This window comes from Corylus avellana, chromosome 1, assembly GCF_965113065.1.
Source record: "Corylus avellana chromosome 1, dhCorAvel1.hap1.2, whole genome shotgun sequence".
In the NCBI taxonomy this organism is placed as follows: domain Eukaryota; kingdom Viridiplantae; phylum Streptophyta; class Magnoliopsida; order Fagales; family Betulaceae; genus Corylus; species Corylus avellana.
The window spans coordinates 41,290,037-41,301,370 of NC_142490.1; the positions used below are offsets into that span (position 1 = coordinate 41,290,037).

The window sequence follows — 11,334 nt, forward strand, 5'->3', positions numbered from 1 at the left end:
TGAGTAAATTACAAAATAAAAAAAAAACCCGGCGCGTAGCGCGGGCTTTAAGCTAGTTTTCTATAAAGCTGTAGCTGCTAGTGTTGTGTTATGTACAAAATACTCATTTGTACTTTTCTCCTTTGGATTGAACAAAATGTTGATTCATCCAAAAAAAAAAAAAAAAAAAAGGTTCTAAGGTTCTATTACATATATTAGCATGAAGATTGTTAATAGGGATGGTTGTGAGTGAATTATTCAGGTAGACCTGCCTTATCCCTTTTAAAACCGTTCTGCATTATATGATTTGGTCAGGTTGGTTCCTCTGAAGCTTAGGTTGTGATTGTGATCAACTATGACTCCAAATCCTTGTTCAATAGCTTTATTCAAAAGTATTCATATGAACATTGAATTAAGAACATTAAGTGTATGTGTATAGGTTACTTTCTTCTCCTTTGACTACCTCAATAGCAACATTGTTGTTACTATACTCGTGTTCCTTTTTCTCGAGTTCTCTATGATTCGACTCAAAACTGTTCAAACAGGCTTAAGAAGCTCAAAGTTTAACTCTAAACCAGCATTAACGTATCGTCGAACTGGCCTACAACATCATTTTATACTTTAATGCTGAATCTTTGAGAACTTATGCATCATGAACTCTGCTTTTAAACTTAAGGAACAGATTGATAAACAATTAAACAAGCATTGCATTACTAAACAAACGCATCTTGGGACGTCAGATACAGCCTCAACATAGTTAATGTACCAATAGTGTAGAGTTTGGGTGCTTTTTCATGCTTTTACTTCATATACTAAGGTTTGAATTTGCTTGGGTGTGACCAATTTTTTGCTGGCCAAGCCCACAACGAAGCCAAGTGTAATCCGATCTGTATGGTGTGGTTGGGTTTCGGGGGGGGGGGGGGGGGGGGGGGGGGGTGGGGTTTGCATGAGTCCGGAGTCTGCCCTTCAGTAGTTGGTACATGAAGTGGCCCTACCAAGGGAGATTCCCCAGCATTAAAAAAAAAAAAAAAAAAAAAAAGGTGCTTACTTCATATACCACCATTCTTGATTGGTGTAACTCATGTCTTTTACGTCTCCATTGCATTTTTAGCATATCCAAAACTCTTGATTCAAAATTAATATTGTTGAAACCATTCTTGACTATTAAGATTGTTACCATGATTGTTCTCTTGCTCTCTCTCTCTCTCTCTGGTTTAGAGTTCCATGTACATTTATGTTTGTCAAGCCATTGAATGCTAACTATTAGACTGTGTTTAGTTACAGATAACAAGACATGTAATATAAATATGAATCTTTTCAAGTAGTTTGTTTTCAAATTTAATGTTCAAACTATTAAAGAAATGAGTACTAAAAAAAGGTATTTATGATAAATGTATTGCAGCTTACCCCATTTGTTTTTGCAACACAAAAGTTTTGGCCACGATTTGATAGATCTAACGTTACATTCTTCATGGTTGACAGCTGACTTAGGCTGGTAACCGATGATTGACAGCTGACGTAGGCTGGTAACCGATGATTGACAGCTATAGACCGGACTTAGGCAGGCGTTACCACTACGAACGATTGACAGCTATAGACCCATTCTAGGCAGGTGTCATCACCTAGGCCTTTTGGTTACATGCAGATTCCTGGATCGTGTCTATATAAATTCATCTCAAGTCACTTTAGAAATCCACCTCCTACAACTCATTCCAGGAGTTTCCTTTCCTATTAATTTTATCCAAAATTCATTTCTTCTTATACTCCTATAATACTAGAAGTTTTCAACATAGGAATACCATTATGGTGATGAATAATAAGCTTGATTGATTGAGATGGAATCTTTTCTTCATCAGAGTGCTAAAAACAGAGAATTTTTTGCTTTCTCCGTAAGTCATGGGCGTTGATAGAAGGACTTCTATCTGATAAGGTTTCATTTTCCTGATTAAGCTATATTCTCAGTGTTAATTGCACTTCAATTTTCATCATTAGCATCATGATATGCTTAAGTTCCTTCCTGAGTAGGTTGCATGTTTGAATTCTGTAAAGGACTACTTAGCATGCCTCTATTGTTTGGATCTCTAGTTAACCTCATGATCTTTACCCCTTGTTTACTCTATAGCTATATTCACTCATTTCTACATAAGGCCTTCATTTCAAACTTTTTCCTAGTGCTACCCTTGTTCTGTAAAAAAAAAACTGTCCTTCCTTTTCACATTATTTCTCTCCTCAATGACATGGTTCCTGATAGATCTATTTAAATATCTAATATTTGCACAATACTAGGAGAATGGTATTGATATCTTTTATGAGGAGAGAATGGAAATGACTTTATGACATGAAGCAATTAATTTTGGTGAAATAAGAGCAGTTCCCAAAACAAGAATTTTAAGAAAGATTGTGTTGGTGAAGATGGCTGTACCTTTATCATTCCAGAATTGATAAATTTATGCAATTAATTATAAATGCACTGTTTCTTTCTATTTCAAACTTCAAGTACATGCTTCTTAAGAGAGCCAACTATATTCATCCTTTTATGTACCACTAACTGCTAAATCAGGGAGTCCACAAGGGTCTCCCGGTTACCACATAAGAGAATTAGTTACTTTTGATTGCAAATGTACTTCTGTTTTTTTGGCTCGTTGGTCTATTGTCTACCTTTTTCGCATGCTAGATTCTTCAGCACTATGATTATGACAAAAGGTTTTTTTTTTGCAGGATGGACTTGAAAGCATTCTTGATTCTCATTCTATGGTCAAACAAATTAATGACAAGCAAGCCGGGCATGGCGTCAAGATCAAGATGGCGATGTCATGAGGTCAGTGACCACCTTGAGACGGTTCAAACTAAGAAGTCAAAGTGCAAATTTCATCAATTGCAGCAACTCCTTTTTACTCACATTCCAAACATTACCACACTTGTTTACTCACATTCCTAACATTACATAAACCCCCTAACAACAACAAAAATTACTTTATTAAACATCAAAAACAAAAAACAAAAAAACGGCGACAAAGACCATGTATGCAAAAGAGTGCAGTATCAAACTTTGTCTTATAGGACAGCTGCGGTCATTGCATACAAGGTTCGAGTCCAAACCCTAAACCTTCCCTTAGAATTAATAGTGAAACCCAACCCCTCCACCACATAGCGCTTGACAGAGAGAGGGGCTGTTGTGGGGAGGAAAAATGTTTGGCTTTCCCTAACTATGGTATATTCCTCTCCCCTCTCCATAGCCTCTGCACCTCTTAACGTACTTCATCAAAACCACCTTCTTGCTCTAGAGTAATACTAGCTGGAAACAAACGCAAACAACCTTACACACTATCCTGCTAACAACCCTCTCTGATGCTCTCAACCGGCTGCCACATCGTTTTGTGCATTCTGATAATGGAGAAACTTCTTTACACCAATTTAAGTCCATTTTCCACCATGTATGACAACAACCACCGCCGCCGTCATCACTTGCTTGAGGCAAGAAAAATATGGGTTGAACTTCCCTTCAACAAATTCATTATCAGTGAGCTCTGAGTTGTAACATTTTCTGTTACAACACGGATCACATGATGTTTGCAACAACGTGTGTCATCTAACGAGGAAGAGAAACAGTCAACATGCAGTATGGATGACTGAGGTTGCTAGACCTTAGAAGTAAGCCAAGAATGTCGCACAAAAGAAGTCTCAGTGCGAATAGATATTCTGACTAACTAGTATGATCATCAGGAACACAGATGAGATAGCAAATTTTGCCTACCATCAAGCATGCTCTGAGATCTTTCCTTGTTCTGGACAAGCCATGTAGATATGGATGTAATGTCATTCTCAAAATTCTTAAGAGATTATCACACATGCAACCGTTTCATGTACGTGGAAATGGAAGATAATGAACAACGTTGAGAAATAGCCTAGCCAGTTGTCTTGGTGTCGTTCTGCTGTAACCCTTTATCTACCCATTTGTAACTTTTAACTTCTAGCCGTGTACATGGGTGATTTGATTTCCCTTTTTGCTTAAGGCACTAATTCTTTGTAAGATAAAGAGAGTAAAAGCATATGTTATAAAGTAAAACTCTCTTTGCAATGTAATAGATATAGTTTGAATTATTGTAATTGGGAGCCTTGATATAAATATTTGTGTGTATATGTGTGTAATAAATATATATGCATAGACAAACATATAGACTTGAAGTTAGATTGTTTAAGATTCAAGTTAATTTATTTAATTAACTCAAACAATAAAAGCTTTAACATTAATTAATTAACTAACGAGAAAAAAAAACCTTAAACAATTACAATATTTACTTTATATATAAAACGAACAAATAAATAGAGTAACTTGTAACCAAGCTCGAGTTCGTTCAAAAAATAAATAAACTAAGTTTAATCAAGTTATCTAACTCAGTAATAAGTTCGGGTTTAGCTCAACTGTAACCTTAATTGTCGACTTATAATGGTCAGTTATAAAAATTAAAGATGCATACTAGAATTACGTGCATTTTTTTTTTTGACATGTTCGCACAAAGAAAGGGGAAGGGGAAGGGAGGATGATGATTTGAACTAGTGACTTCTGCTTTATGAAGTGTAATCCTCAGCCGATTGAGTTACCCCTTGGAGACGAGGAAATTCTAGTTAGATTGTTGTGTATTGGAATTTTTTAAAATTAGGGTTCTAAGATAATGAAATTGGGGATTTTCATTATTTCGTTCTAATGTTTCAAAACTAATGAACGAGTCTGTATAGAATTACATGTAGGTTCATTCAAATTGTAATGAGTTTGACTAAATTTCGAAATTTCGAAATTTAGAGTTCTTATACATGAAAATTGGGGATTTCGGTTTTGATTTTGATTTTTAATTGTTGTAAATGGATGGTTTATAGAAGAAAATATCGTATATATAAACCAAGCGGCGTGTACCTTGAAATTATGATCCTTGATATGAAAATTGAAATTGTTTGAGATGAATGACAATTGTGAAATGAGAGGAGGGAATTTGAAGGATGAGAAGAAGAGGAGGACAAAGACATCTTAAAACACTCTTTTTATTTTGGTACGAAATTAGTAGATTAGACTCGAAAACCCTAGTCGTCTCTTTTCTCTCTAGCCGCTAGAGAGAAAAGCGAAACCCTTCAGCCACATAGGGGAGGAGGGTTGGCCATTTGGCTGCCTCCCTCCTCCCCTCCTCCTCCTCCTCGCTCCGGTGCTAGTTATTTACTTGATGCCCTAACCCCGGTGCCTCATGTCTTCCCCTTCCTTGCCGCTCATTTCCCCCTTTGTTTTTCTCCGTTTTTTCCCCGCCTTCATTTTCTACAGCAAGCTCCTTAGCCTTGTTTCGGCTCTTTGTGGGTTCGGATTTTGTCTGTGGTAGCCACCAACCTGTGTCACTGCTTCACTGCCCGCTATTAGGGTTTTCTTTTATGCGTCCCCACCGCGTCGAGCTCCCATGCCCCTTACGCGGCGGTTTTCGGCCTGCACGGGTCCGGCTCCCTTCCAGCTACCGTCTTCCCACTTTGTGCTCTTTTTCCCTGTTTTGATGGTTCATTGTTGTTTTTTCCTTTTTTTTTTTTTTTTTTTTTTTTTTTTTCTTGTTTGTGGTTGTTTTCAGGTCCTGCTTTGCCGGTCTTCTCTGCGCCTGTTCGCCGCCCACCGTCCACTGTTGGGCCTTTCGACGAATCCCCGCTGTGATGAGCTTCCAACGTCCATTCGGTTTTCGGTTCCCGGCGTGTGCGTGATCGGAGTGTGCTGTTTCTTTTCTTGTTTTATTTCCATGTTCTGTTGCTTCTTTAAGATGTATTTGTGTTTTGGCGTATGCTTTTTCCCTGTATTGTTTATTTCTCTGTTTTGTTCGGCTTGTAATAAGGCTCTTTCCTCTTTCACTCGATCTATGTCGCCTTCGGGTTAATTAATTTTGGTCCAGACCTTTGGGTTGTGAATGTGATCATTATCCTGGCCTTCGAGTCGAGGAGGAAGAGTTTCGGCATGAGAGTCTTTCCGCTCTCAGGGTCGAGGAATAATTGCTATCTATGCATTTGATTGAGTCTGTCTGTCACAGATCTAGTATTAAATCTGATTTTACTCATGGGTTAGCGGATTGGTCTCGAATATTGTACTAAACTTGGTAATCTTGTAGTTTTATGCTATGGTTGCTTCAGATCTTTGCTCTATGATGTAAAAGCTTTATGCTCGTGATATTATTGAATGAAATGCTATGTTTTTCTCAACAAAAAAAAAAAAAAACAAAAACAACAACAAAATTTTTTTTTTCTTTTTTTAGATATTAAAAAAATTCAAAGATTTATTTTTTTAGTAAAAGTTAACAAAAAAATATATATATTTTTTGCAAATAAAAATTGGGATAGTTCGGTCACTCTTAAATTTTTTATCTCAATTTTTTTTAATAAAAGTAAAAAACAAATATTTTTTAAAGTGACGTGGCTCCAACATGCTTTGCACATGAGGACCTTAGTTTTTTTTTAAAAACAAAAATTTTGTAGTCTTTATTTTTACCAATTAATAATTACAAAAGGTAAAATTGGTTTTGAAATGGTCAAAGTAAGGGTATTTTAGGAAGATTATGGTTAAAATTGGTTTTAAAAAGATGAAAATAAAATAAAAAGATTGTCTCTAATATTACTAGATTCAAATAAAATAAGGAAGTTTGATGACTCTAAAACCCATCTTCATTTGCATCATTGCATGGGTATAAAATGCCAACTAGATGACATTAATGCAATTAATAAGAAATAAAATATTTTAGAAAATATATATTTAAGAATAAAATCATCACATCTTCACAAAAAAATAAAATAAAATAAAGAAATTAATTATAGAATCAATCAAAGAGAAATGAGTGAAGCAACTTCAAGTGACAATGGTTAGTGTAGTCTTTATTCCTTAACCACAACAAATATCCCTATTAGTTTCTTGTTGCTTTATTATTCAATTATTCTTCTTCATTATTTCGTCCATCTGCTCTCATTAAATTTATCTACCCAGGCTACATCAAGTTAGCGAATTGACCATCAACATCAGAGTAGTCATGTTATCTTTAATTAAATGTCTTTTATGGAGAAACACATCTTGTTTGATTGGACAGCTCTTTTTTAGACAACATATCTTAAAATTAAATGAAAATTTGATATTATAACATTTTTATAAGTGTCACAACTTTTATATATATATATATTAAAACTGAAAAATAAAATAAAATAAAAATTGAAAAGATATTTAAAATGATGGTTTGACACAAAGATTTATTTTAGATTTTTTCCAAATAAAAACCGGGGTGGTTCGGTAACCCTTAATTTTTTTATCTCATTTTTTGTTTAAAGTTAAAAACAAATATTTTTTAAAGTGACTTGGCTCCAACATGCATTGCACATGGGGACCTTCGTTATTTATTTATTTATTTATTTTTATTTTTTTTTAAAAAAAAAACAAAAATTTGGTAGTCTTTACTTTTACCAATTCATAATTACGAAAGTAAATTTGGTTTTGAAATGGTCAAATTAAGGGTGTTTTAGGAAGATTTTGGTTAAAATTGGTTTTTTGTCAAACATACGCTCAAGACCGATGGATGGGGCTAAGTTGCAACAAAGTGATAGTTTAATGTATACAAGTGTCATAGTTGTGGGTTCATGAGGCTCTATAAAAAATGGTTATTTGTTCGGGAAACAAAATATATTTGTCCTTTTTTTTTTTTTATTAAGAAAAAAATGTTTGTCTATTGCAAGTCCATTAATTGATCAATATATATATATATATTGATCAAAATATTCATATATATATATGAATATTTTATTTAAAATTTTGACTAAAACTTTAATATACTCTTCTAAGTTCATCTTTACAATTTATTTAGGTGAAATGACGACTCGACTCAACCCAACGTCAAATCCAAGTAAGGGGACACAACACCAAAAATTCCAACAAATTTTATTATAAATCTTTTGGAAAAATGTTGGAGATTTTATAGAAAAGTCACTTACATGATTTTCAATTGTACTTCCATCCATATTTTAATTCCAAGTTTTATTCAATCATATGTCATTGTTCAGAAATTTTACATGTTACAGTTACCATATTTCATGATTTATGCATGACTGTAATTATGAATGAAAAGAGTTCTCAAAGTTCATGGCATAGATGAGTTTACAAATCATATGAAATGTTATATGTACATTCATGGCACAATATACAGTTGCAGATGAGCTTACAAATCATATGAAATGTTATATGTGCATTTATGTTTATATATGTTTAACCCGAGACACGATTATAATGACGATCGGTACTGCATAGGGTAGCATGGCAAGCACACCAAATGATGGTTACGAAAATGTGTGTGCTATTGGCTAGGTGGCCTTCACCTAGGGAAGTTTCCAACCTCGTAGCTCTCCCCTGTGACGACAGGATGAGCATATAAGTCCTTCGGGACAAGCCAACATGCGCTGCTCATGGTAAATTTGTGGCGTTGGGTCAAAATGGTAAAACAGTAGTTTTGAAAAGAAAAGTAAAAGGAAATTCTTGTACATTTTATAAGTTACTTGTTATTAATTGTCAATTACTTTATTATTTGTGCATAACTGAGATTTTAGCATAACATCTGCATAGCATGTTTTATAACATTTTGGTATTGTGGCTACTTACTGAGTTGTCGAACTCACTCATTTTCCTTTTAAATTTTTCAGATGCCGTTATACATAATAGTGTTGAGAATGGGGCTTCCCGTAGGTGTCCTCATTCTTGAGGACCCGATTATATGGCCTTATGCTTGGGATACATGGACCTACTTCTTTGAGGAGCCGTAGGAGTTTTAGAGCTTGGGATTCCAATGGGTTGCAAGGATCAATCCATTGTTGTGCAGACTTTTGTTTTTTTGTAGACTGCACAATTTTTGTTATGTGTATATAGGAGAACACTTGACGCATGGGGAGGCTATAACCTCCCTATAGTAGTCGCTTTTGATTATGCCTCCTAATAGCGCTTGAAATGTTTGTTTGTTTTTTTTTTTTTTTTTTTGGGTTCCCAGCTCATGTGTAAAACAGATCTTGTATATGTTCATATTAAAACACTAGTTCTATATAGCTTTTGACTTCTTATCCTCCCTTGGTTTACTATTAATGAAATGATATCTGATAATTATATTCCTTAATTATTGTGTTTTTGCTTTTAAGTTCACGTTCCCATATTCACCTTAATCGGGGGCGTGACAAGTATGGTATCAAAGCTAAGTCAACTATGAGTTTGACTTGTATTTTTTTAACCTAGGAAATAACGTGGAAACCCAGGCTTAGGTCAGATTGCATCACTACGCTTATGATTTAAATTTTTGTAAGTAGTTAAATAGGAAACTCTAATTTTTGACACGTTACAGAGTCATGGCAGAAGGAGGAGAAGGATCTTCCCAAGGTTTGGAAGTTGAGGCTACCCTGGATATGGCTCAAATGTTTCAAGCTATGGCTAGGCAATTCGTCACAGCCATAACTGATCTTAGAAGAGAAGCACCCCGTGAGGAAGAGCGTAGCTGCCCATTCAAACGCTTCGAGCGACTCCCCATTCCTCCTATCGATGGGAAATGAGATCCTGTGGAGTGCGAAAATTGGCTGACCGACGTAGAAGAAATTTTGCTACTCGCAGGTTGCACGGAAGAACATAAAGTACAATATATCGCTTTTCGACTTTTTTTTTTTTTTTGTGTCTTCTTGGGCCTAATTACTATAAAAAGAGCCCATATTGAAAAATCAAAAATATTTTACCCAAAATTTACATTTACTTGTACTTTAAAAAAATTTCCTTAAATATTAAATCATAACCAGTTAACTTTTTCTTTTTTTTTTTTAAAAAAAAAACAACAAATTAAAAAAAATTCAACACAATATATATATAAAAAAAAAGTTCAGAATTCATATAACTGTCACAACATATATATATATATATATATATATATATATATATATATATATATAAAGTTCAACACAAAGCATATAAAATAAGTTCAAATAAAACATTAAATGATACAAATAAAACATTAAAACTTCATCAGTCCTCTCATTTGGTCCTCTAGCAAATCCTGTGGACATCAAAAGAAAAAAAGTTATAAACTTAAACATAATAATATTAAGGCACAAGCATGTACACATATCAAAATGTGTTTAATATAATTGTATTGTAATTAAATTGTGTTTATAAGTAACACATTGGTCATTGTTTAATTCAATGTCAATTACTTAATTTGATATTATACGAATCATATCATTATTGTACATTAATAATATGATTCACTTGAAGTCTTGAATAAAGTATTTGAATTGTCATTGAATCATATGATTAAGTATTGATATTATACATTTATATTATTCATATGCATATGTAGACTTATAACATATATAGGCTTATAAGTTTACATTGGAAATAAGTCTCTAGATATTTAATTATTGTATTAGTATAAATTGGTATACTTATGAATTATGTTATATTATATATGTATAGTTTATTATTATATAATCAAATGATTTAATAATCAATTGATCATGTGGTATAATCATATAAACTATAGTGATAATATATTAATACTCAAGTTGTGATTTAATTATTTTTTCAAAAAATTTTGATTTAATAATCAAGTGATTATATGATATAATCATATTAATTATAGTGATAATATATTAATACTCAAATTGTGATTTAATTATTTTTTTAAAAAAAATTGTGATTTAATAATCAAGTGATTATGTTATATATATAAATATTTTTATAATTATAATTATAAAAATATATTATATAAAAAGGCGGTTAGCAGTTACGGTTAGTAAACCCAATAACCACTAACCGTTAGGCAGTTATAGCAGTTAGACGGTTAGCGGTTAAGCGGTTAAACCGCACGTATTGACACCCCTATAAATATACTATCATATCTTCTGAATCACTTAGCCGCCTAGTGAAGGAAAAGTGAAAACATAATAAAAAGAGAGACAATTTTGTTTTAAGCTTTTTTTTTTTAAAAAAAAAAAAAAAAAAAAAAATTATTGATTTAATATGATTGATAATAGAAAACAATCATACTTATAAGAAAACTACATAGATGAGAATAACATAAACATAAAAATAGTATGATTACTTAAAAGGTAAGAGATCCAATCAAATTAAATTTGAACATAAAAATATATTCTAACATCCACTCAACTTAAAGTTAAAGTTAAAGTTAAAGTTAAAAAAAAAAAGTTGATTTTTTTTTTTTTTTTTTTTTTAATTTTTTTCATGGATACAGCATCGGTGGACGGCATAGGCAAAGAGTGTGACCTGGAAACTCCGTAGAGTTGGTGGGTAGCAACCGATGGCCGTGACTGGTTAAAGACAAT

At 33.1% G+C, this 11,334-nt stretch overlaps 1 long non-coding RNA gene across 1 annotated transcript; it reads left to right on the forward strand.

Moving 5' to 3' along the window:
- Positions 1-1,691: 1,691 nt before the first annotated feature.
- Positions 1,692-6,014, forward strand: LOC132172279 (uncharacterized). The gene is made up of 3 exons (XR_009439130.2): positions 1,692-1,909; positions 2,698-2,797; positions 5,580-6,014. It is a non-coding gene; the product is annotated as an uncharacterized LOC132172279 (long non-coding RNA).
- The last annotated feature ends 5,320 nt before the right edge of the window (positions 6,015-11,334 follow it).